At 42.5% G+C, this 27,276-nt stretch overlaps 1 long non-coding RNA gene across 1 annotated transcript in view; it reads right to left on the bottom strand.

Annotated features, from left to right (window-relative positions):
* The window catches only part of LOC139042579 (uncharacterized), a 48,908-nt gene extending 38,412 nt beyond the window's left edge, over positions 1-10,496 (bottom strand). Inside the window, exon 1 of the long non-coding RNA XR_011499479.1 lies at positions 10,322-10,496. This is a non-coding gene — a long non-coding RNA (uncharacterized lncRNA). The remainder of the gene's footprint in view (positions 1-10,321) is intronic.
* Positions 10,497-27,276: the final 16,780 nt, after the last annotated feature.

Below are 27,276 nucleotides of genomic sequence, written 5' to 3'. Positions count from 1 at the left end.
TCCCCTCTCTCCTGGATTATTGTATTGGCCTCGTTATTGACCTCTTTGTTTCTGCCTTGCCTCCCTCCTGTCCCAGCAAGAAGAGTCAATTCTCAACACAGAAGCCATTTATTTAAGAAGTATTTATTAATTGAACATTTGTCTGTCTGAAATGTGTGGACTTGTCAAGCATCTGCTCCATCTCTCCAGAGTAAATGCCAAAGCTCTCACGATGGCCAAAAGGCCGAAAATGATGCGCCCCCACCCCCACCTCTTTGTCATTTCCTAGCAAACCCTTTTTGCACACTGAACTCGAGTCATATTGGCCTCCTTACTGTCCCTCAAAGAAGCCAAGTATGCCTCCCCCTCCAGGACTTTGCACTCAGGGCTCCCTCTGCCTGGAATGTACACAATCCCCCTAAATCAGGTCTCTGCTCCAATTTCCCCTAATCAGTGAGGCCTTACTAGAACAGCACTGCTTTACTCCAGCCCAGCACTCTCTTCCCCCGTTTTCACTGTATTCTTCTTTTGGCATTTATCTCTGCTCTAACAATATTATTGTCTATTTACTTGTGTATTTGTTTATGGCCTGACTCCCTCCACTACAATGTCAACTCTGTGAAAGCAGAAATTTGAGTTATTTTGTTCATTGCTATATTCCCAATGCTTAGAACAGTTTCTGGCATGTGGTAGATGTTCAATAAATATTTGAAAAGTGAATAGGCTTGCTAGATAAAACACAAGATGGCCAGTTAAATTTGAGTTTCAAATAAACAACAAGTAATTTTTTTTTTTTTTGAGGAAGATTAGCCCTGAGCTAACAATCTGCTGCCAATCCTCCTCTTTTTGCTGAGGAAGACTGGCCCTGAGCTAACATCCGTGCCCATGTTCCTCTACTTTATACGTGGGATGCCTGCCACAGCATGGCCTGCCACGGCCATACCCGGGATCCGAACCAGCGAATCCCGGGCCCCCGAAGCGGAACGTGTGAATTTAACAGCTGCACCACCAGGCCGGCCCCAAGTAATTTTCATGTAAGTCTATCCCATGGAATATTTGGACACACTTATATCAAAAAATTCTTTGTTGTTTATTTGAAATTCAAATTTAACTGAGTATCCTGTGTTTTTATTTACTAAATCTGGCAATCCTGTGAATGAATGAATATGTGGTGAGGGTGTTGAAGAATTCCAGAAGAAGACAAGGGGTAAGAAAAGACGTTCTGGCAGAAGAGTGAATTTGTAAGGTACACAGGCGTGAAAGCACTATCACTTATCTAGAGAAGAGTAATTTAGAAAGGCCAGCCTATCCTCAACTCTGCCAGAATTACTTTATTGGAAAATGGATTTTAAAAAGGGCCAGATTCAAAACTTGGGCAGACTTTAAGTCTCGTCTTTATAGATGGGTGACGTTAAAAGTCCACAAGAAATTTAGAAGGTAGGATCTTCGTTTCTCCACCATGCCATCATTACAGGAAAGGATATACAAAATACGAAAAGAACATCCCCAAGGTGGGAGAAGAGGTATTTTTGCCTTTTCAACCCTGGGATGATATGAAGTCATTCACAGTTACTGTGTTATTAATACTGCTGATATTTTTAGGCCTAATTTATCTAGACTAAGTGTCCTCCTCTATAATGGAGGAAGTTATATGCTTATTATCTCTTTTCGCCTGAGAAAGAAGAATTTGCCTTACGCAGTAGATGCTGTGGTGTGGTGCCCATAAGCCCCTTCCAGACTGAGGCACTCATTCACCCAGCTGTCAGGAGTGTTGACTGCTCACTGCTCTGGTTTGAATTATTTTCTGTGAGTTGCTACTAGCCAAAGAGAACCATCTTGCCCAAGTCACATTCTCAACTTGGGGTGGCCCACACCCTCGCCCCAGAACTCCCTGTGGGGTCAGCAGAGGCCTTTGTTGTGATCGCAGTGCAGTTCATCCCTTCCTTCTGCTCAGTCCTTCTTCCTTCATGTCCTATTCATGTTGATCTGATGAAAGCCCTCCCCCCATAAATTTACTATATGCTAATCCCCACCTGCTTCTTGGAGATGAGAAGAATCTGCTTCTTGGGGAGCTCAACCTAAGATAGTTGGTTCCAGAAGTGGTCTGAGGAAGCCCAATCTAAAATGGATTTTGGAGCTGGATTACCCACAGGTCACTGTCAGTGACACCAGCACTGTGGTAGGTGGAGCAGGATAGTGTTTGGCACACTGTAGCCGTGTGGTTGTTAAAACTTTCAGTGGTGGAGAACTGGGATGGGATATCGGTGGAAGATAATGCAGAGGCAACATCTCAGGCATTTAAGAAGTTCAGGGGAAGTAGCAATTATAAGAACTATGGAACTGGGTGGCTGTTGCTGTGGACATTTGATGCATTGGAGGCAGATAATGACAGGCTGAGGATGCTTAGTCAACAATCAGAAAGCCAGTACTCGCTAGCATCATGTCAAGAGACTCATCGTATATCTGGAGCACAGAAAAAGCTGAGGATCAGGCCTAGCACTTAATTATAAGAGAAAGAGAGATCCAGGAGAGATTGAATTCATGTGATCTCCCACTGTTGCACTCGTTCCCCTCCCTCAGCTCACACTATGGACCATGGAGGTTCCCTTATGACCAGGCGGCAGAGAGGAAAAGGCATGCTGAGTTCAAGGGGTCGGTGTGGCATGTGGATGCAAGATGAAAATGTCTGGTGCCTGCACCACAGCTCCATTGTAGCCCAGCAGTGGGAGACCCTGAAAAGACAGCGGAGAAAATACTACCAGGTGGCAGATTTCTGGGCAGCGCACCTAGTCATCTACTCTTGGAGATTAGCTTCACTAATTGCTCAGGAGGCTAGGGGCAGAAATATGAGAAGATTAGAGGCAAAGATATTCGGGGAAGAGGCATGTTGATGGATCTATGGGCATGGCCCAAAGTGTGAAGGTTTTTGATTCCCATTGTTAATGCCCATCAAAGAACCTCCACTGTGGGAGAGGCACTAGAACAAGCAGACGAATGACTTAACTGGTAGTTGTCAGCCAGCCCGTCATCAGCCACCCCAGTGTTAGCACAATGAGTGTGTGAACAGAGTAGCCATGGCTTCAGGGATGGAGGCTATTCGTGGGCTAAGAACATGGACTCCCACTCACCAAGGCTGGTCTAGTTACTGCAACTGCTGAATGTCCAGCCTGCCAGCAGCTTAAACCAATCCTGAGTCCCCGAAATGGTACTGGAGACCCTTTAACCATTTGGTGGCAAGTTAATTACACTGGACCCCTGCTACGCTGGATGGGGCAGCAATTAATTTCTACAGGAATCAATACATATAGATGTTGGTTTGCCTTTTCTGCCCACAGGGTCTCAGCCAGCACCATCTTCTGAGGGGTTACAGACTGTTTAATGCACAAACGTGGAATCCCATATGCCACTGTATCAGTAGGAGGGACCCACTTGACAGCAAAGGAGTGTAAAAGTGGACACATGACTGTGGGATCAACTAGACCATGCCAGCCTGATAAAGGGATAGAACGGCCTTTGAAGGGGCCATGGAGGCCCAGGCTTGGAGGTGAAAACCTGTGAGGATGGGGTGTCATCCTTCAGGTTGCAGAGCATATGCTGAATCAGCTACTATATGGTGCTGTGTCCCCAGAAGGAAGAATACATGGGTCTGGGAAATGAGGTGGAAGTAGGAGTGGCTGTGCTTCTCATCACAGCTGAGACTATCGGGAATTTGTGCTTTCTGTCCTTGCAACTCTGGACTCTGTGGGTTTAGAGATCTTGTATCCTAATGGGAAACCATTTCCACTAGGAGACACAGCAATAGTTCCATTAAACATTAAGCTGTAGCTGCTGCCCAGTCACTTCAGGCTCCTTGTTGTAGGAAACAAGACAAAAGAAGTCATCATCCTGGAAATGTATCATACTGGGGACATAGCAGGGATGATTGACCCTGGTCACCAGGAGGAGGTGGGGCTGCTGACATATAATGGTGCCAGGGAAAAATGTGTTTGGCAATTGGGTCATCTCTAGGGGACTTTCCAGGTATCCCTTTCCTAATTTTGAGGGTAAATGAACAAGTTGCCACAGTCACAGCATGAGAAGAGCATGGTAACCAGGGTCAGAGACTTCTCAGGGATGACAGTCTAGGTCGCCCCACCAAGTAAGCCACCAAGACCAACAGAGATGCTAGCCGAGGGGAGGGGGACATAGAATAGGTAGCAGAAGTGGGAGATGATCTCTTAGAGCTTCAGGATCTGTCGCTACATTGACAGAAGTTGTGGTTTCTCCTGCCAACTTTCTCTTTTAAATTTTCCGGAAAAAGAACCAACAAGAATCCTGGAGAAACTGTTTGCAGAACTTAATTTACAAAGAAAATAATCCAAGCAGCAGAAAGGGTGGACTATAGTTAATAGCTATTACTGTGATCCACTGCCCGGATCTTCCCTTCAGCGCTGAGATACCATTTCCCCAGCTGTTGGGAGTGTAAGCAGCTGAAGGCACTCAGCTGACTCACCCTCCAGGAAATGCTCTCAGTCCCTTGCCCAAGAACACACCCTCCCTGGGGCCAGTCCCAGCCAAAGACTGCATGGATGCAAAGGATGCAGGATACAAAGGTTTACCCCCTTTGCGTCAAGGTGGGACAAGACAGGGCTATGCTCAGCTCATCTTTGGCTGCAGCCTGGCTTTTGTTGTTTTCTAGTTCAGCTCCTCCCTCTGCCCAATCTTGTTTCCTTCCCTCTCCATTGGTGCTGATCCCAAAGACACTCCCCAATAAACTTCCTGCACGCAAATCTGTCTCAAAGTCTGTGTCTCAGGGGACATGACCTAAGAAATCTTTGTCACAAATTTATTATAATTTATGACCAGGGAGTGTTAAATAATACGAGAAACAACCTGAGGAAAGAGTCATTATCTGATAATCCACAAAGGAAATCACAGAGAGGAACTGGATGAATAGTGCTACTAGATAATGAGTGTTATTGGGTTAAGCTTTACAGATGGGGAAAGACTCCCTGGTGTGATTGCTTCCAGAAGAGAATCAGAGTGATGATAAATGAATCAGAAGGTTTGGGTAAAGAGCAATATGAGGCAATGTTCTGGGAGAGGAGGCATATCAGAGACATCCTGTATCATGTCTTACATCCTCTTGGACCATGTTTTTATTCTAGCCATCAATGTGACTGGTGTTACGTGGCGTTAAGTGGGGCTAGATTGCACCCTAATCAGTGAGAATGTCACCAGCAACGTGCAGGTGTAACCTGATAGCGCCTCACCTCAGCTGTATCATATTTCTCTCACTTTCTGCCCTGTGGGATGCCTGTAGGAGTCCATTCAGCCATTCTGACACAGTGGCTGTGCAAACCTGGCAGGGAGTGTCACTTCCTGGGACAGCCCTTGACCAGTGACCAATTGACCAGGTGGACAATTCTGAGGTATATTTTACATGGTCCCTGAGAGAGTTCCCAGAAGGACTGAGCCCAATGACCAGCTTAATAACACACCGTTGGAGTGATTTTCCTCCTTCCCTGTTTTAGTCTTCCTAGTCTTATTCCTGTTTCTTGGGATCACTTCTCAAAATAAATTACCTGCATGCAAACCCTTATCTTAGACTCTGCTTTTTAGGGAAACTCAAGCTAAGACAGTTGGACCCAGAAGTAACCTAGAGAGGAAACCTTCAGAGAGGAGTCTTGATCATCTTCACCAGTCAAGGACCTCTGACTGGTGTTAAGTGGGGTGATAACCACTGGCTTGTAGCAGCACCCTAATCATGAAGAATTTCACTAGTGATGGATTGGGCAGACATGCGGGTAGATGCTGGAACACTGTCTTATGCCATAGTAATAACACCTGAATGGTATGGGAACAATGTGTACCATATGGATTTGGAGCTGGCTGGGTCTTCTTTACAGCATTAGAAGTCAGGAAAAAGAAAATGACAGGCTCAGATTAATCAAATATCAACTTAAGACATTCAGCGAAAGTCAGAAAGCCTCCATGGTGGCATTTAAAAAGGCTCTTGTCTCCTGTACCTCAGGCCCAGGATTTAAGCGTGAGGATACAGAGCTACAACAGATAGCAAACGCACTGCCTTGACAAGTCTCCTATGCCAGACAAAGTCAGAGCCCTGACAGGGAATGAGTGAGACCCTGGGACATGGGAAGGGGACGTTGGGTGAACGAATGGAAAATCTTGAGCCCCCAGGTTCCCCTGAACTCTCCAGGTTGGCAGAAGTAGCCCACCATCCCATGCTGGAGGAAAGAAGCCTCTTTTCTCCTGGAGAGCCTTCAAAGACCTCACTTAAGGCAATGCCTTATAGATGAGTGTCTTCCTCCAGATCTGCTCCTGCTTCCCTTCATTGCCTCAAGATCTGGCGAATATGTACTGGCAGGAAATGGGAAAGCATATCTAGGGATGGATCTTGAGGAAGTTAGGTGGGAAGGGCAGGGTCTAAGGCTGGTGGGTGAGAATTCATTGGTATGAGAATGTTCTATGTTTAGGAGCGTCATGTCCTGGCAAGGACGTTCAAATGAGTCCTAATATGTCTGGGGTTGTGCCATAAACATCGAACATGTTGATGACCTGCAGTAAATGGGGTAGAGATGAAGGAGCTGTCTTGCAGAGTATTGAGGAGGGGGTTAGAAGGCTCAGGGAGATAAAAATATAAAAATATAAAAAATATTATTATGTGATACAGAGACCTGGTTCCTGTGGATGCGGTCCAGGGAACATTGCCTCCATTGAAGCAATGAGGATGTGCTAATGAGGGGGCACCAGCATCTTTGAAAAGCCCAATGATGGTTATCCTCCGTGAAGCGGAGGTAACTATAGAAGATTCTGCCATGGAACTGAGCTCTCTAGTACCAGTGAGGCTGAAAGAATTCTGGAATAGCAGAGCCCGGGGGGTAGTACTTAACAGACAAGGGCAAGGTGGATGTCACAGAAACAGGCAGCAAGGTCAGACTCTCAAACAGGGTGCCTTCTCTCACAAAGTTTTGTGGCAACGGCTAATAAACAGACCATAGTGATGCTAGGGAGGCAAGATAGATGAGCAGTTAGCTAAGATGTTACTTGACTTATATAACTAGAAAAATTCGAAAGCTGAGTGAACAGAAGGCTAACATCAACTGCAAAGTGGAAAATCATGACGCCTCACCTAGTTTCCAGATCTGAGCCAGTTCCCACTCCCAGACCATTGATTGAAGGACAGGCTAGGTCAACTTGAGAAAGGCCCCTACAACGCCACTATAGGAATATGCGGTTATTATTTCCCCCGTTCCTTCCCTAAAGAGATCTGTGGTCACGTATCAGATAAAGATATAAAGGTAAAAGGAGAATGACCAGGCCTTTTGAGGGCTATTGGATACAAGGGACTCAAGCACCACCATGATCCCCCAGTTATAATAGAAACTTATGGAAGCCAGGTGATAAATGGAATCCTGCCCAAGTCCATCTGATGGCGGGTCCAGTGAGTCTGCAGATCCGTCTGTGGTTATTGTCCCAATCCCCAAGTGCATAATTCGGATGCATATACTCAGCAGTCAGAATCCTTACATTGGAATTCTGATCTACGGAATAAGAGCTATAATTACAGTAGGAAGGGCCAAGTGGAGGGCCTTAAAGCTGCCTTCCTCCATCCAAGATAGTAAATAAGAAGCAATAATGTATCCCAAGAAAAACTGTAGAGATAGGCAAAGGGATGCAAGGGTAGGGACCTCCATTATATCCCCATTCAATTCACCTGTATGGCCCTTGTGAAAACCAGATGGTTCGAGGCAGGTGGTGACTGGGGCTACCCAGTTGCAGCTGTTGTACCAGATGTTGCATCTTTACTGGAATATATTAAGACAGTCTCTGGCACGTGGAGTGCACCTACTGATTCACTGAATGTGATCTTTCTAATTGCCATCAATAAAGGAAATAAAAAAACCAGCTTGCTTCTACAAGGCAGCAGGGTATAGACACTGTCTTGTCTTGTGTTAACTCTTCTGTCTGTGACCACATAGCCCACAGGGACCTTGATCATTTTGATCAACTGTGGAAGCAGAATATCATGCTGATTAGTGAATTAATGACATTATGCTCATTTTGATTCGATGAGCAGGAATTGATGCAAACTTTGGATGCCCAGGAGAACATGTGTGTCAAAGGGTGGGAGATAAACACCACAAAGATTCATGGATGGAAATAGACACAGCTGTAGACAAGCTCTGATGATTTACAGGATTCTTCCACAGAGATTATCAAGCTACTAGTGAGATTAGGTCCTGTTATTATTGTAATTCACCCAAAATAGACAATAAAAGGAAAAGGAAAAAGGTCTGAGAGAGTAGTCTACAAGAACCTTTTGTGTGTTTGCTGAGGTGCCCCCTGGTTTTTAGGTTTGACCGTGTTGCTGCTGCAACTAAGGAGCAAATGAGTGAGAGGCAGTGAAAGAACCTTAGAAATAGAGATTTACTGTTGTTTTGTGCATAATTTTCTAGTTGTTGGCACTTCCAGGAAACCCAGATGACATGGGTTCCTTAGAAGTAGATAAATAGCCACTGCAATTGTTGGGAGAAACAAGCAAAAAAAAACTACTCATAAAACAATACAAGTGTGCGAGCAGGTGTGAATGCTGGCACCACAAGGAGTAAAGAGAATGCTAGAGTCAGCTTTGGGGTGGCGAGAATCCCGGGGAGAAGTGATGCCCGAGGAAAAGCAGGGAGAAGCAGAGGCACAAAGAAAGGCAGAATGGACCAAGAGCAGGTAAGCGTGCATGAGATAAAGGCACGGAAAGAGGGAGAAGCAGAGTTGTGAAAAGCTGAAATGAAAGAACAGGGAAAAAGATCAATGAGCTGTGACATTCATAGGAAGGACAGCAAAGCTGAGTGATACCAAAACACTGATCTACCTCAAAACAATTACTATTGCCTTTCCCAAATACAAGATCAATTTCTTCCAGGAAAGATAACCACAAATTCTCCTAAATTTGTTTTCAAAAGTGACTTTTATCACTTCGTTTTAGAAAAATTATGCTTGTTCACTTCAGACGTTTTGTAAAATACAAATTAGAAAAAATAACACTCATAATTCTACTACTCAGAGATTAAGACCATTAAAATTTGGACGTTGACTGTTCAAAGGTTTGGTGTGTGTGTATTCTATTTTAATAAAAATAGGATTGGAGCTGGTGCCGTGGCTGAGGGGTTAAAGTTGTGCACACTCCGCTTCGGCGGCGCGGGTTCAAAGGTCCAGATCCAGGGCTCGGACCTACACCACTCCTCAGCTGTGTTGTGGTGGCGATCCACGCACAAAATAAAGGAAGACTGGCACAAATGTTAGCTCAGGGCTAATCTTTCTCGGGCGAAAAAAGAGGAAGATTGGCAACAGATGGTAGCTCAGAGTGAATCTTCCTCAGCAAATTAAAAAACAACAACAACAACAAAAAACCAGGATCATGCTGCGTAAGACAATTTCTTTTAAAAATGCATTGTTTTCATCTGTGGGAAGAACAATAGTACTTGCCTCAAATCACATTCAATTTCTAAAAGGAACTCAATGGATGGTAGAAAATCTCTTCTAGGATTATATTTATTTGAATCCTCAACATCGTATTTTCTTCTTCTGGAATGTGCTGTATCACTGTACCGTGAAGCCAGGGCCAGGTCAGGCTCAGCCTGGCTTTTTTTTTGGCCTCTGCAGAACTCCACAACCTCCCTCATGTGACGTTATCAGTAGCTTGCTACAGCTGACCTACATATTTAATTTATTTTTATGGAGCCTTTTTCTGGAACAATTAAAAAAAATGTTCTGGGATATCTTCCACAAGAAATGGAAAGGAAGAGCTGTCAGTCTCAGGGAATGGCAGGGCAGATCACCGCTCCACCTCGCTGTGACTCTGCTGCAGGGGGTCTGTGTCTCACTGCCCTGCTCCATGGTCCTCTCTAAGGCTGGAAAGAGTAGCTGAATAGAAGTTTATGAGGCCAGGGAATAAATGGGGTGTATATAATGACTCAAAGTCATCTTGCCTTCTCATTAACAATGAGATGTTGGGCAAGTGACTGAAATTTTTTGAGCCTTGGTTTCTTTTCATCAGCTAATGGGAATAATACCTATGCTATAAAATAGTGGCAAAAACTGAATAAGACTATGTGGGTAAAGAACAGGTGTTTCTGCAATATGCACAGAAACCAGAAACCACTCATTTTGCAAACTTGCACACTAGAAGGCAGAGAGTTTATGGGAAAAAACAGGGTTGGGGAAGGTTGCTCAAAACCTATGCAAATTTGTAACCAAAGCACTGAGAATAACAATACCTGTCATAATAAAATACTATTGCAGTTAAACTTCTCCTAAAAAAAGAAATACTGAGTAAATATGAGACTTGCCTTTAAGAAAAGGTGATGGTTGCTTGATGGAAGATGGTACGAGTAAGGGTAGATGCTGCCAATTTACAAAGATGAGGGCAAAATGCACCAAGATCCAGGAAAACTTCCCAGTGAGCACCTCCAAGGCAGAGCCAAGAGGAAGAAAGCGGGGTGAATGGGCACGGTGTTCTGTACTGGATTACTTCATGACTTCCTGTGTGGTTTATGTTTAAGCTTATTAAACAGTGTGCATTGAACTGTAAAATATTAACTTGTGTGCGTTGAGCTGCAAAATAGTGACATGCTGGGGAAAATCACATATGGATCAATGCAATCTTGATTATATTGATACCCCCCTGTTTACCATTCATGTATGGACTAATTTTCATTACATAGATGCTGGAGCAGAATAGGCTGCATGTAGTATAGGGGCTGGCTCATAGTAAATGCTCCTTAAATGGTTGTAAAATCATCTTCATCGTCATTATCATCACACTTACCATCAAAATGATCATCATAAATGTTTATCCTCACTGCTCAGGAATGCAGAATAGAGAAGAAAGTTAATACACAGAACCAGCAGACAAAGGAGCCTAAGGAAAACCCACCCCAAAGCAAGATTCTGTCTCCAGCCAGAGGTTCGTCTATGTTCCTGTTAAGACGAGAGCTGGTTCCAGGATGTTGGCAGTTTTGAGTTCCAGCTGAAAGTGACAGTGAGAATAGAACCAGATGGCTTTAGGGATATCCATACCAATTTTTGGAATTTACCGTTTCCCAGGTAATCTACTTATGGTTGGTATTGGTGGGCTTATTTAGTGTCCAAATGGAGAACAGAATGAGGCTCTTCTGATTTTATTTTTACCAGTCATCCACTAAACTGGAATTGTGAGTAAGGACAAACCGAGTCTAATCCCTGTGTTTCACACAGTTTCAGATTTACCATTTATTGCAAAAGGTCATGGAGAAATAGAGAGCTCATATTGTAACAAGATTTGACCTTTACGTAAGAACTACTAATGTTTCTTTGTTTTTGCAACAACCTTCTGTCCTGCTTGCTGTTTGACAGAAATTTGTGGGAAAAGGCAATGATGATTTTAAGAATTAAAAACCAATTACTTCATATAGAATCTTCTTCAAATATTAATGAGCTTCAATCTCAGAATCTACTTAGTGCCACATTAGCCTGACTCCACTTTGGCTGACATAAACCCTTGCTCCAGACTGTCTTGGAGAACCACAATGGCCCAATCGGTGGAAGGAAACATAAAGTTGAAAAGACAAAACCTAGAGTGGTGCTTGTTTTTATGAAACTGTCCACAAATGGCGTAACACACAGTCTTATGAATTTATACATTCAACAACCAGGAAATTCCAGAGTTAAAATTCTTATGTTGATTCAGCCATAGAGCACATTTAATATGGTTTATTATATGCCCTAAAAATGTAAGCCATACTGCGTTATGATTTCGTATACCATTCAAAGGGAAAATGGGAAGACCAACTTATGGCTCAAATGATCAAACTGATCCCAAACTTAGGATCAAATGAACACTGCTGTGAAAATCTTTGGAATTCCTTATTCTTTGATCATGTATGTTTGAATGCATATGTTTCATACTACATTTTTTTCTGGGTTTAGGTAAAAGGTGTATCAAAAGAAAAAGAAATTGTCTTTCTAAAGTTGAATCCCTAAATTACAATTTTTTGAATCAGGAAGCTTTAAGTCAAAGTTCTTGCAAAAACTCATAAAATGTTCTATTTTGTGCTTGTTCTTAAATACATTATTTAAATCTTCATGACTTTAGGTTGGCTTGATTTTTTTCCCTTCCTCCATTGGGAGTACATTCCTGCCAAGTTGGAAGTTTCTAACAATCATTTTTGAATGACATAAATGCAAAAAAATCTCAACCGTCTGTCTGCAGTAGGAAAAATTAGATTTCTTTCACCATTGTTTTACTGCAGGCTCATGAAGCTATTTTTATAAAACTATTTTTCTTTCATGGGGGGAGCAAGTTCAGTACAAGTATGTTGACTTAAAACCCAAACTAAATTTTTCTAGGAAGGTCTTCAGTAAATGAATGACTATTGTATAATCTTAAATATTATTACTTAAAAAATTTTTTTTTGTTTCAATTTTCACTGACTTGAGTGATTTGGGGAAGGTGACTGGTCTTTCTAAACTTCCTTTTCTCAAAGTAAAATTGACTATAGTTTATGTAATAGACTATAGCGACTATTGTTATTTGTCTGCCTAGCAAGATTTCCCAACGCCTTTCTTTGGTTATTTCCTGCCCTAGGAGTGCTTCCCTGGGATTTCTTGATTTGGAGCCTGAGGAAGAACAGCCTTGCCGCTGAGGCCAGGTGCTAAAGGGCTATGAAGGTATGTGTGCAGGTGGGAGCGTAGGTGAGGCGGCCATCTCCTCCACCAGGAGCAGAAACCTATCTGCGCTAGAAGGGGATAAAATCAAGCAGAACAAAGAGAAATGAGCAACACATGGGCCAGGTTGGGGATGGAGCCAGTGTGGGCACTAGTGAGCGAGCATGAAGGAGAGTAAGACCTTCCTTGTCTACTTTCCGGTCCCAGCAGCCCAGGTCCTATAGGTGCAGATCAATCCCTTTGATCCTAGGAGGTACTCCATTAGCCTGAGGCTTGTGAACTAGAATATCCCCTATTATACTAAATTTATAGCTAGATTTCTGATATACGCACCCCAAAGAGTCCTAGCACAGCGTCCTTGTTAAGTCTGCTGTGTGGGGTTGAATACAGGGCAATGGTTCTCAAACTTTAGCATGCATCAAAATCACACGGAGGGCGTGTAAAATGCTGCTGCGCTCCATTCTTAGAATTTCTGATTCAGTAAATCTGGAGTGGAGGCCTGAGAATTTGTCTTTCTGACAAGTCCCAGGGGGTGCTGCTGCTGCTGCTGCTGGTCCAGAGAGGACACTTTCAGAAACACTGACGCAGGGTTAACACAGACCTTTATACAACCAACACTCTTGAGTAAGGAACAGCCCGCCTCACGAAACAAGGCACTCCCCGTCACAGAAAATCCTCAAGAAGCAGCTGGGTGAAGATTCTCAGGGATGCTGCAAAAGGGATTTTCCATTGTGTGGAAAGTTATATTAGACTCCTATATCCCCTTCTAACAACTAATATTTTATGATTCTTTTAAATTTCTTCTAGGTGAGAGCAAGAGCACAAACGAATGCTACATCTGGTTCTTCCAAATAACAGAGAGACACAGGAAAACTGAATGTGTTCTTGCCTCAGGTTCAGACTTGTTCAGTACAGCAAGCACTACAGTGCGTTTCCATATTGACTTTGGGAAAAACACATTGCACTGTTTATGAAGTTCTGTAGTCAATCAGCAAACACAAATCTAGCCCCTACTTGAGACTGCTAATAAAGCATATTTATTATGTCCTCACTCCCAAACCCAGTGTAACAACTCTACAAACTATATACATGAATAACTACGGCCAGAGTTTATTTCATAATATATTAAAAATTCTAACTTGAAGAGGCAATCAATTCTACCAGCTCCAGAAGCTCCTTTCTGTTACCATTACCAATGGCTAAAACTAATGGTTAGGCCACTAAATATCATGTAGGGGAAAAAACCCTTTGTTTCCTCTTTAAATTTTTGAGAAAGAACAAATTGTGTTGAACAAACATGATAATGAAAATATTATAGCTTTGCTGGGTATTGTTACATTTTCATTGTGTTGTAACCGCCTCTCAGGATTATGTTTTTCTAGCATGGGGCATTGTCTATTTTTTTCTCTTCTTCTTCTCCCCAAAGCCCCCCAGTATGTAGTTGTATATTCTATCCAGGAGTGCCTCTGGCTATGCTATGTGGGATGCTGCCTCAGTGTGGCCTGATGAGTGGTGCCATGTCCACACCCAGGATCCAAACTGGCAAAAACCCTGGGCCACCAAAGCAGAATGCGAGAACTTAACCACTCTGGCACAGGGAGGGCCCCTGGGCATTGTCCACTTTTGAATAGTCTTCTCAGGCTTATTGCAGCTGGTAGAACCAGGACAGACACAACAATTGTTGGGCAATATCTATGATGCACTATTGTTAAATATGTTGAATATCACCTAAGTAATCGTTTCTTAGAAACCATTCTTAAAGGCACAAACCTCAGTAGTAATTCTTTGATAAAGGAAAGACACCAACAGGTTATTTTAGATGTGTTTTGAGACTTCAAAAATTTAACCAGGCTAGGGCCCGGCCCCGTGGCACCATGGTTAAGTTTGCGCTCTCCCTTTGGTGACCGGGGGTTGGGTGGCCCATGGTTTGCCAGCCTGGATCCCGGGTGCAGACCTACACACTGCTTATCAAGCCATGTTGTGGCAGGCGTCCCACATATAAAATAAAGGAAGAAGATTGGCACAGATTTAGCTCAGGACTAATCTTCCTCAAAAAAAAAAAAAAAAATTTAACCAGACCATATTAGTCTTAAGATATTTTTAAAAAGGAACTAACGAAAATGAAGAAATACCAGTATTTCATCTTCTGAAATTTACATATAAATAATATATATGGATCTGTCACTTACTAGTCTTACTACTTTGGGCAAATCTCGATTCCTCAAGCTCCCCAAAGCTCAGTTTTACCCTCTGTAAAGTGCAGAGGTTGGACTGAATGTTGCCTATGTTGCTTTCAAAGACAACATTCCAGAGTCTTATGGTGGTGGGGTAGCATCATGATTCATTAACAATTTTCTTTAAACACATCTCAGGTTATTGAAGTTCCTAGAATTCAGGACTTGAATCCATTCCATGCCTTTATTTAGGAAACAGAAACACTGAGAAAATGAGCAGTATGTGACTAAACTTCACAGGGAATGGTTACTCTGTTAAAGGAGAAAACTGTAAACTCTAGAACTAGGCAGAAATCTGTGCATTGGCATTGTGGGCTTGTTGGAGACGTGCTGGAGGAAGACTCGTGCAGCCCGTTCGTTATTCATGGAGGTTCTTCCTTCCCCCAAAACAGCACCTCACTGTGATTTCTCAGTGAATTTCACAATATGCTCTGTGCTAGCTACATCATTAACTCTTTTATATATGGGGAAATGGAAAGAAAAGAAGAAAGCAATTTTTCCAGGTTTATGCAATGAGTAAGTGTAAAAATAAGATGTAAAAACTTGAAATTTAGAGTGGAGACTTATAGTCATATGAAGATACTGGAGAATTGATTTAAAGTGTAGAAAGTCAATGTTAACTGAGTTTCCTTTTCTGTCAACATGAAAACTGAATAACTTTAAAGATAATAATTGTATGGGAACATATATCATCACTGTTTACAAAAGAAACCATTTAAAGTACTATGCCAATTCACTTTCAACTACTGTTGAAAATCAAAAAAACTCCGAATCACAAATGAAATTTGCTATGGTGTGAGCACAATTAAAATGACAAATGGACTGTGTGTCAGTAAATGCAAGATATTGAAGATTTTATTCAAAGGAGAGCCTATGTATATTAAGCCTGGATTTCCTGATTTGAGAAAGATTAGCCCAACTCAATAGAAAGCCAAAGAAAACATACACTTCACCTGTGGAGAAAATAGAAAATGCTTAAATTTCTCTTGATGGCATAAGGCTGCAGGACAATCAGGTCCTTGCAAGGACTGGTTCTCACATATTCAGTCAATAATATATAACACACAGTCTTTACCACTCTGTTGAGCCTGCTGGCATAATTCGCAGCAGAGAAAAGAAATACATCCTTTGGCAACTTTCGGCTTATCGTCCAGAGAGTCTGCTGTTTGATATGTTTAATAAAACAGTGAAGCTCGATATTGCATTTCTACTGAGCAGAAATATCCCAAGAATGCACAGAGAGAAAATAAATAAGAATATGATTCTAGTAGAGGAATTGAAACAAATGCGAAGACAGAGGAAGATCAAAGTACACAAAAAATTAGTTTCACATACTAAACATTTTAAATTACTGGGAATTTATTATACGTTGGCGTCAACTGGGAAGATCATACATCCATAAATCTATAATATAACCAAGAGTTTTTGTATCTTAAAAGAAGTTGTTAAAATATGGTTGGATATACCGTAGAGTCATGTTTAAAAACAGAGTCATTCAACATTTGTAGCTTTCTTAACTGTTTTGATAAACCCTGGAGTTAGGGAATGGTAAACAAGGCTAGAGGAAAGGAACAGGAGCCGGAAGGGTGGAAGGAGACTCAGCAGACTGTGTCTGTAGCATGTTGGATGGTCAGTAAAATGAGACTAGAATGGGTCTCTGTAGGCTTCATGCTACCCTTTCTATCATTTATTGAGTATCTTTGTATGTCTTCACGTCTGCCCAAAGAATACAGCTTCATAGACTATGTTTTCTGACTTTCTGTATTCTTTTTCTTTTGCTGAGGAAGATTCGCCCTAAGCTAACATCTGTCACCAATCTTCCTTTTTTTTTCTGAGCTAACATCTGTGCCAATTTCCTCTATTTTGTACATGGGTCACTGCCTCAGCATGGCTGAGGAGTGGTACAGGCCTGTGCCTGGGATCTGAACAGCAAACCTGGGCCGCCGAAGCAGAGTGTACTGAATTTAAACACTAGGCCACAGGGCTGGCCCTGACTTTCTATATTCTTGATGCTCTGGCATTTGGGGCCTTGCAGACCTGGGGAACTGCCACTCCTAGGGTTAACTAATTCCTAGAGATAAACAAACAACTTGCCAGCTAGCATACTGGCTATGCAGACCGTCCCCCTTTCCCCCTTTTCCTTTTATCACACTTCTTCACTCTGAGACACTATCTCCTGCCTTAATCATCACAGGGCCAGGTACTGGACAATTGGGCACGATCCCTACAGCCCACTGCCTGCCAAAATTATTCAAACTATCCAATCACAAGTTTGTACTGCTTGCTGACCTTGCTTTCTTATTCCTTTCTGTGTAAACTGCAGTATAAGCGCCTGTCCGCTGTTCTCCTCTCTCTCTGCCTGCTCGTCTTGCTTTGGTGCTTGCCTGCGTGGTCCTGCATGGCGTGTTGTGACACGGCAGGCCTCCTATTTCTAGTGGATTGTGAGTATAATAAAAAAACTTCTTCCTTCATGGCAGTCATTTTCATGTCTGTATGTCTTACGATACCTGCTCAAAACAAGTCCCAGGTACATCTTTAGAACAACTATGTTATGCATATTTACTGGATTTCTCAACTATCCCTATAGACTGCTCCAACTTAACCCATTTTTCTGAGGTTGCCTGTTGGCCTGTTACACACTGCAGTCCCCAGGCCACCTTACCCTTGATGCATGCCTTCACTTGGTACTTTAATGATGCTGTGGCTGTGATGTGACAGTGGACTGTTTTGGATGGCTCCACAACCTTTCCTATTCTTTTGGAAAATGAGAAGCCAGTCTCCCCTCCCCAAATCAGTCCTTTGTTAGATGCCATGTCTTTCTCTGTCCAGTAGATGAGCACACAATCAGACTAGGTCATCTAGACGTTGTTTTCCTGATATTTCGTTTTTGCATCATGTGATACAAGGATCAAAAATGTTGGGGCTGATTTATCCTGTCATTGGCCTGGAAGAAGCGACCATTAGTTCTTGCTGCCCAGATCCTACAGCTGTCCTGGTCGTTCTGCCTTTCCTTTGATTTCGTGAGCTGTCTCATAAGCTTCCAGCAAAGTTCTTAAGTTAGCATTGGTTTCTGTTGCTTGCAACCACAAAATCCCAAGTGATACACGTGAGTACAGTGGACAGAGACACTTTATGCTAACTTAATTTTTAAGGTAAATTCACAGCGATTCCTGAAAGGCCAGGCTTTGGTTTAGACACACAGGCTTAAGGATAACTTACTGGCCACTCTCTATCAGTGGATGGAATCAGTGTGCTGAGCTGAAATTTTTGGTATACAAGGATGGATTCCCTTCTGGACTCCTCGCTCTGGAAAGTCAGAGAAGTGAGAATCTCCTCCCGGGTGGAGACTCACCCAGGGCTCTCGCAGCCCTCGCCAAAGGGTGATGCAGCCAGAGTGATACACACTCACCACTTCATCTTTTTTCCCCTCCCCATTTGGTGACTCCTCTGAGAAGTCCTGTGCCTCTGCCCTGGTCTGAGAAGGCCTGAGGTAGACACGTTTGGGCTTTGAGGCAAACCGTCTCTTTTACTGTCTCTCCCGTTGGACCTTTTGCTTCACAGCCAGTGGATATGACTTGTCCATGCAGAGGCGTGAACAGATCTGAGACTCACGTTCATGCTTCCAGTAGGAAAACACAGAGAAGGGCTTTGGGCCTACTATGTTTGAGGCTACTCAGATTTAACCTGAGTTCTTTGCTAGAAGTTGGGACCGAAGCTCCAGCCAATGATAAGGTACTTTGCTATATCTTTTGAGCATATATATCCTGGGAATCTGATGCACAAGCATAGAATTTGAGTATTCCTGGCTTTTTAGACAAATATCATCCTGAATATCACATCTTTCAGGTCAGTTGGTACACATTAATATGGCCTTATCTATTGTTTACAGGTGTCATCCATTCTGGATGTTTAGTGTCCATGCCCTACTGGCTGTCCTTTTGACATTTTAGATATCATCTCTTATATCCTTAATATCATACCCAACACTTCCTAAATGCAATTCTTATGATATGTGGTCATTCCCCCATATCCATGGGGGACTGGTTCCAGGACGTGTCCCCTTGCCCCCAAATCTGTGGATGCTCAAGTCCCTTATATAAAATGTTATAGTATTTGCATATAACCTAAGCATATGCCCCTTAGACTTTAAATCATCTCTAGATTACTTATTATTATTTTTAATTTTATTTTTTATTTATTTATTAAAAAATTTTTTTTGAGGAATATTAGCCCTGGGCTAACATCTGCTGCCAATCCTCCTCTTTTTGCTGAGGAAGACTGGTCCTGAGCTAACATCCGTGCCCATCTTCCTCTAGTTTATACGTGGGACACCTGCCACAGCATGGCGTGCCAAGCGGTGCCATGTCTGCACCCGGGATCTGAACTGGTGAACCCCGGGCCGCGGAGGCGGAACAGGCAAGCTTAACCGCTGCGCCACTGGGCTGGTCCCTCTAGATTACTTATAATACCTAATACAATTGAAATGCTATGTAAATATTTGTTACCATATTCTTTAGGGAATAATGATAAGAAAAAGAAGTCTGTATATGTTGAGCACAGATGCAAGCATCCTAGGCCTTTCAATCCACAGTTGGTTGAATCTGCAATGTGGAACCTGCAGACAGAGGGCTGAGAGGATGTGGTAGGTGGACACAAAAGTGGTCACAAATGTTCATTCTTCCATATATTCATGCCCTTCATAATGCATCTGCTTCCAATCAGAGGCAAAGTCCATTTTCCCACTCTCTGAATCTAGGCTGGACTTGGGATTTTGCTTTGGCCAATACAACATGGCAAAAGTGATGGTGTGCCAATTCCAACCCCAGGCTTTCAGAGGCCCTGTGTGTTTCTTCTTGCTCTATTGGGACTCCTGTCTTTGCCACGTGAACAAGTCCAGTCTGGCCCGCTGGAGAATGTGAGACCATGTGGACCAGAGCTGAGCCAGCTGAGACTCTAGATGTGTGTGAGAGCCCACCCAAGACTGACAAAACTGATCTGTAGCTGGCCGCAGAGGCAGGAAGGAACCTAGTGGAAGAGCTGCTAAGCGGAGCCTAAACCGCTGTCTCTAGTGTCATGAGCCATACAAATGGTTGCGTTAAGCCACTATCTTTTTAAGTGATCTGTTATGCAACAACAGCAATTGCTAACTGATACAATATACTACTTATTATTCATAAAAGTAGACTTATCTAGCAATAAACACAACCTGGAAAAGCAGTAAGATCCTTATCCCTGGGGTCTCTAGGCAGAGGCTTGTGGTTCCTGCACCGGGTCTGTGAAACGATCCTGAGGAGAACTTTCAAATCCACATTTCGAGGAATTCTGCATTATGATAGTTTTATTCCTCTGTCATCCTAAATGCAGATAAACACATTTCAAAACATGTTATTCTCCTCTTCCCATAAATAAAATTTCCTACATTAGCATTAAAAAATCCCAAGCTAATAAAGAATTTGTTGAGCGGGGGCTCAGGAAAGCCAGCGGGTCACGTGATGAGGGTGTGGCAGCTGCGATAGACTGAAACACAGCAGTGTCTTCCAAGTCATGGGCACGTCTTTAACATCTTCCCGCTGCGGCTGCTAGACCTCAGGCACACTACACTTTTGAGATTTAGTTTCATGATCAGTAAAATAGGCACAATACTCCTTCTCCATTTCAGACTTGGTATAAGCTAATCACAGGTTCCTTCTAAAGAGGTGAGAACTCAAAATAGATTAAATATACAGACAAAGTACTAGCACATGAGGAGAATATCTTAGTAAATAGATCACCTAAGGCATGAATATCCTCAAATAAAAATATCAGTGAAATAAATAGGCTAAAACACAAATGATCAAACTGAATGAATTGTAAGATAACTACTGTAGAAAATTTTAACTTATGTTTAATGTGCACAGAAGCCTGAAGAGAAAATATAAGTTACCAAAACTTCCAAAAGAATAGATGTAAGAATGGTACTAACAGGGGATGCGGCACAGTTAACAGCCAGGAATCAAGTTTCCAGACAAACAGACTTGCTTAGTCATCCATTAGATTTTAATTCTTTTCTGAAACAAAATGAATACCTTTCTTGTCCATGCCACCAAATTTCATGCAATATATCTCATGATTATGTGTATTTCATATACATAAATACTTATATCCTGATGATGTAAAAATTTGTTATTGTGAAAACACACAAAATAAAATTACCATCTTAACCATTTTTAAGTGTGCAGTTCAGCAGTGTTAGGTATACTCATATTACATGCTGGTGATTTTTAAAGAATTAATGACAGATGGAGTTTTACAAAAGTGGGAGTGTTAGAAAAATACTTTAAAGCCTCTGCACACATGAGAGCTTAAGGCCTTGAACTGCTGTGTCAAAACTGTGGCCAAATTGTGACTCTTATTTTGTAGGAGGGTTGTCCCTGGGAATGTTTACTCAGAGGCTGCATGACTCCTGAATTGGGTAAGATAATGATTTTTCCAGTTCAGAAATTTCAGTGCTTGCTGCTTTGAATCCTGTTCATGCGTTCCATAATCACTTATTCAGCTCCCAGTCTGTGCCAGCACACTGTTAGGGACCGCAAGTGCGAAGCTGAACGGGAGTAGTCTAGTGGGACCGTGAGCCCTCAGAATATCTTACTCTGGTTCCCTTTTATGACTTGGCTTTGTTCTAACAGGCAGAACTAATAAGCTGGTGAAGTTTCCCTTTGTTCTGTCACCATGGACTTTGGTATCTGACAGCCTGGGTCCCAGTTCCAGCCCTGCCACTGACTTTCTACACCTGTTTCCTCATCTGGAGATAATAATGCTGCTTAATTCATAGGGGTGTTGTGAGGATCAAAGAAATGATGTGAGAAAAGTGTTCAGGACAGACTCTGCACTAAATGCTGGCTCTGCCTTATCCTTCCTCACTGCCCTCATGGAGTGTCCCGTGCATAGCCCTTGGCTTCATCCCTCTACCTGTCACCAATGGCCAGAAAAAATTACATACCTGGCATTCTCTTCCTTGGGCCGTGTCTCTTCTAGGTAAGGTTGTTCATCTAAATCTCTAGGAATGTGTTAATAAGTGCTAACTTCATGTTACTTGTCTCAAGTAATGCACTTAACAGGAGCTTCCTTGAAAGGATACTTTTTCCCACCACTGAGCAACTGGTTGTATCTAATAAATATTTGAAATATATTTTCATTTATTATTATGAAAAGTTAAGTGACAAGAAGGTAGCGGGAAGGTAAGAGAGAAAAAAGGGAAAGAGAGATGGGAGAAGGCTAGAAAAGAGAAAGGGCACATAAAGGCGGAGCAGAAGGTAGGCAGAGGAAAAGGAGGAAGAAGGAGATAAACAGAAATTGCTACAGAAAGATACATCGGCAGAGATCTAAGCGAGGGTAAGGGAGAAACAGGGAGAGAAAGCTAGAGAGAGAATTGTTTATTTTCTCAAACTTCACAGAGGCTGGGAAGCAACCAGTGCACCGTCTGGCTTACAGTCAGTGCTCTCTCTCTCTCTTTTGCTCTCTCTCTCTGCTGAAGGAGAGAGCAGGTGTGTGTGAAAGAGACAGTCAGCGGCCTCCATCTAAGGCGTCATTATGGCACATCATCACTATCTGATTGTTCGCTGGGCTGAGGATGTTACACTTTGGCCATCTCTTCTAATGACTTTCCTTTAAAAGGCTAATTTGCTTTTAAACCATGGTTCAGAGCTCCACAACAGTGTATTATTTAACCTTCACGGGTTCCACTCTGAATATCACCACAGCAGCCAATTAAGGAGAAATCATTATTTGAATTTTAGCTCCAGTGCCCAAAGTAATAAGTATCCACACACAGGTGGTCAGGTCAATCTAAGCTTTAGATTGTACCTAGCTTGTGAAAGATGTTCCCCAACTTGACCTCAACCCAAAGTAATGGTCAGACTCTTGAAGGTGGTAGGCATCAGGGTATGCCAGTGAGGGAGATCGTTTAGGCAGGTGGCATCAGTCCATACCTGTGTTAGTCCTAACCAGATGCCAGCAGTGATGACTGTCAGGCTCCAGTCCATACAGGCCCTGAGTAGGGCAAGCCTGGCCTTTCAGTGCACACTGACCACTCTGACCATTAAGGGGCAAGATCTTGAATAAGCCTTTGCTTCTACACCTCGAGTCTAATGGGCCCAAGGTAACATTTAGTTCCCAGACACCTCGGAGAACTTCTACCTGACTCCTATTCTATCTGGTCAGCTTGTATGTCAGGCTCTGCATCTTGGTTTTGGGTTTCTGTTTTAATTCCTTGCTGAAACTAGAGTCCATCCCTTGTTGGCTGAGACCTGGACCCTCTCATGGGTTCCTGCCTATAGACCCTCTGCCCACCTCTTTTAGGAACCAGCGCCATGCTAACCTGGAAGAACCACCTCATCTATAATATTAGCACCCACTGACAACCGTCACTGCCTCCTCTCAGAAGTGGCTCCACCCAATCCAGTCCTCATGGAACTGACCACTTGAATATTAAATTACCCACACAAAGTTTCATTTAGCCATGCTTGCATGTGGTTGTCTGTACCTCTGTCCCTTCCTGGAGGGGCCTGATCTTCTGTCCTGCCTTGCTTTCCACAGCACTAAAGTTGGTCTTTGCTCCCTATTTGGAAAAAATCCCCTCTGTCTGCTCTGTTCTATGAATAATCCAAAGCTTACCCAAAGGTATACTCTAATTCAACTGCTCAGGGAAATTTCTCCGCTTCATCACCTCCTACAAACCATTCTTCCTCTTCCAACAAAAAAGACATTAGCAATATTGTGATAACTTTGCTTACAATTTATATCTTTGGGGATTTGCACAATGTAGGTTGACCGTCATCCACTTACACTTTTTACTCTGTTCCTGATGCCGACTGGGGGCTTGGTAAATGACTATCGATGAATGAATGAATGAGTGAACCAAAACAACTTAACAACAGTTTAAAAAGATTGGGAATGGTTGCTCTAGTACTTCTTAATGATTAGTTAATACTTTTGTGAGGTAGTTAATTCCATCTTTAATATAAAAAGTACTAATAAGGACGAAGTAGCAGTTTTATCACTGCCTAGCCCATTTATTTTTATGTAGAGAAAGTATTTGCTCCACAGTGCTACCTGGTACCTTGCACTGTGGCTAGTCATTGAATAAATCATGCTCTTCTCACAAGGCAGGGTGAGCAAAAGGGTGTGGATGGTTCAGAGAAAACTCAGCTCCTTGCTGAGAAAATAATACACTAACGATCAATTGTTTACATAAGATAGCATGTTATCACTACGAGAAACAATGTTTCAAAGAACAGGAAAATCTAATGTTACAGTAAAGAAAAATACTTAATTTGTCTCTTTTAATACACTCCCTAATATTATTCTCTGGCTTTTGATCCTGACCTATGCCATGCGAGTATCTGAGGAAGGTGTTGGAATGACTCCCAAGTTTTAATACTTACAAAGTTTTCTATATTATATTTTATCTTCTTCATGCATTTTTGCTTATATTTTATAATGTAAGGGACCTTTCTTATTTGAGGAAAGCCCCTCTTGATATGTCAGATTTAATTTTGTTGAATTTCCATTTCCCTTATTCTCATAATGCCTGGGGTACTCCAGATACCATCCTATTTGTGGGTTTATGTCTTGATAGCTTTTTACTATTATTGTTATATTTTTTATTGTAAGCAGCATTGCTGACAGTGCCTTATTTCATTTGGCTTGTAAGTGCTGATGCTGCTATCCTCTGGGTCAGAGGGAGGTCACAGTCTGTTCTAAAACATAATCGCTGGCTCTACCGCATGACTGTGGGTTTAATTAGTCCCCCGTACTGGTGTGGAAGCACTGAATCTTATTGCTGAATGGAGCCTGGAGAGCGCATCTGTTCTGGCCCCCTTACCTTCTGGCAGGTGGATTCCATGCTATTCAAGAGAGATGACTGTTGAAATCAAATTGAAGTGATCATTTTTAACACCTTCAGAGATCACAACTCCACAATTTCTCTCTGTGTCTGATTTTGGGGTTTCCCATCCTAATAATTAAGAGTTTCCCTTTTTGTCTCCATTAAATAAATCTATTTTAATGAAACTCTTCTCCTTGGTTTTGCTCTTCTTTATATGGAAAACAATTAACCAAAATTCCTATAAGAGAATGTCTTCTCTGCTTCAAGATTACAATGAAGTCATTTTAGTTTTCCCTTCTTTTGGTTAGAAAGTAGGGCTGTCTAATCATTAATCAGTTAACTGATTTTGGTTCCTCTTAGCTTGCAATGAGGTAGGTTAACAAAGCATTTCAGCACACAGGGTTTAGAACGAATCTCATGGGTTGAAATCCTGACCTGACTGCCTGTCAGCTTTATAACTGTGGGAAGTTACTTGACTTCTCTAGTCCTTAGTTTTTCTATATGGAAATGTTATGGACAGAATGTTTGTATGCCCCCAAAATTCATATGTTCAAATCCCAACCCCCAATGTGATGGTATCAGGAGGTGAGGTCTTCGTGTGGAGCCCTCATGAGTGGGATTCGTACTCTCATAAGAAGAGACACGTGAGAGCTTGCCTCCTCCCTCTCTGCTTTCCACCACATGAGGTACAATGAGAAGAGAGCCATCTGCAAACCACGAACGGTGCCTCACCAAGAACTGGATTGGCCAGCACCACAATCTTGGACTCCCCAGCCTCTCGAACTGTGAGAAATCGATGTTTGCTGTTTAAGCCATCCAGTCTGTGGTAATTTGCTATAGTAGCCTGAGCTGACTGAGACGGGAAATAATAAACGTTTCTGCCCTATGGAGTTGTTAAGAGGAGTCAATGAATGTAAAGTCCTTAGTTTGGTGCTTGACATAGAAAGTGCTCAATGAATGTCAGCTGTTATTACTGCTGCTTGATGGCCATTGTACAGCAAAGGACATTCACATCTTTCACATCTCATTTTCCCAAGCTTAATAACCTATCTAAAGTTTTTCTTTTTCTAATGATTAAATTTTGCAGACAAACTATCCACCTTTCTAGAAGAAAAATGTCTTTGTTACTTTATGTGTTAGGAATTTGTGGAGTTGTAATGTTAGGATGATAGGATTCTGGACACCATTTCCTTGGGGCACTTGACATACCTGTCATCAACAAACTCTTGGAGAAGGGGTAGCGTTATTACCTTCTCGGGTAAAAATCTCTGAGGTCGGAAGCTCAACAGAGGGCCTCTTTCAGCAGGAAAAGCCCTCTTCATTTCCTTCCTGGATAGGAAGAGACAGTGCCTGCTGCTGGTTCTCTGAGGGAGTTTATATGATACAGACAAAGCCTAGGAGAAAGTGGAGCGTGGTCACCGGTACTAAGTGATGGTGAATGACACAGCATTTCCACCTTCATGGAGCTTAGATTCTAGTTGAGTCAGGCAATAAAAAAACATTCAAAGAAACAACCACAAAAACTCATAATGTCGTGTACATACATGTTATGAAAAAACAGGATAAATGGATAGAGAACGGCAGGATGGAGGGCTGCTGTTTATAATAGCTTATCCAGGGAAGGCCTCTCTGATGAAGTGATGTTTGAGCAGAGACCTGAACAGAGCGGGAGAATGTGCCATGTGGATATATGGAAAGAGGAGTTGGATTTACGGAATTCCACAAATCTTTCAGACCTCACTTGCACAGTGGTTAAAACCAGGGGCGCAGGCATGAGACAGGCCTGCTGTTAACCCCCAGCTCTTGTGTCACTTGCTAGCCATGTGGTCACTCACAAGTCACCTAAGCTCTCCGAACCTCAGTTTCCTCATCTCCGATATGGACATGGTAATTTTTCTGCTTCATGTGGTTAATGTGATTGAATCGAGGGATATGCTTAAAGTGCTCGGGGCAGCGTTTACACACTGTAAGTGTTCTGTGAAGGAGGCTTACAGAGTCTCCCTTTTTCAGAACATAAGCCTTTGTAGTTGGTATTATTCATCAGGAGCCAGATGTGAAGTGAGGACAAGCACTTGCTGACATTTTATCCTCAGAGGGTCCTGAACCAAGTCAATCATTTGCAGGGCCAGGCTGTGCTAGCTGGGTGAAAAGGAGATGTGGTAAAATATCCCTATGGTACTATATGCAGCAAGCCCTGCTGTGGCACTCACGTGGCTTTTGGCCCTGTTCTCCATCATAGAACCTCTGGTTATTCTGGAGTAAGACGTAGCAAGTAGGAGTGGGGCTGGTTGTTATAAATACTAATTGATGGATCGATTCTCCTGCACTTAGGCCGGAATTGAGGATTAGGTGAAGAGAGCTTGCACTGGAGACAAGGCTTAACGACTCCTGTCCTGTCCTTCTTCTTTTCACTCTCCTATCTTTTTGTCCTCTCCTGTCCTCTTTCTTTTCTGAAAGGTCAGAATAATTCCTAGCACTTTCATAAAACGTTTTCTG

The sequence above is a fragment of the Equus asinus genome, chromosome 30, assembly GCF_041296235.1.
Source record: "Equus asinus isolate D_3611 breed Donkey chromosome 30, EquAss-T2T_v2, whole genome shotgun sequence".
In the NCBI taxonomy this organism is placed as follows: Eukaryota; Metazoa; Chordata; class Mammalia; order Perissodactyla; family Equidae; genus Equus; species Equus asinus.
This window is presented reverse-complemented; position numbering and strand designations above follow the sequence as displayed.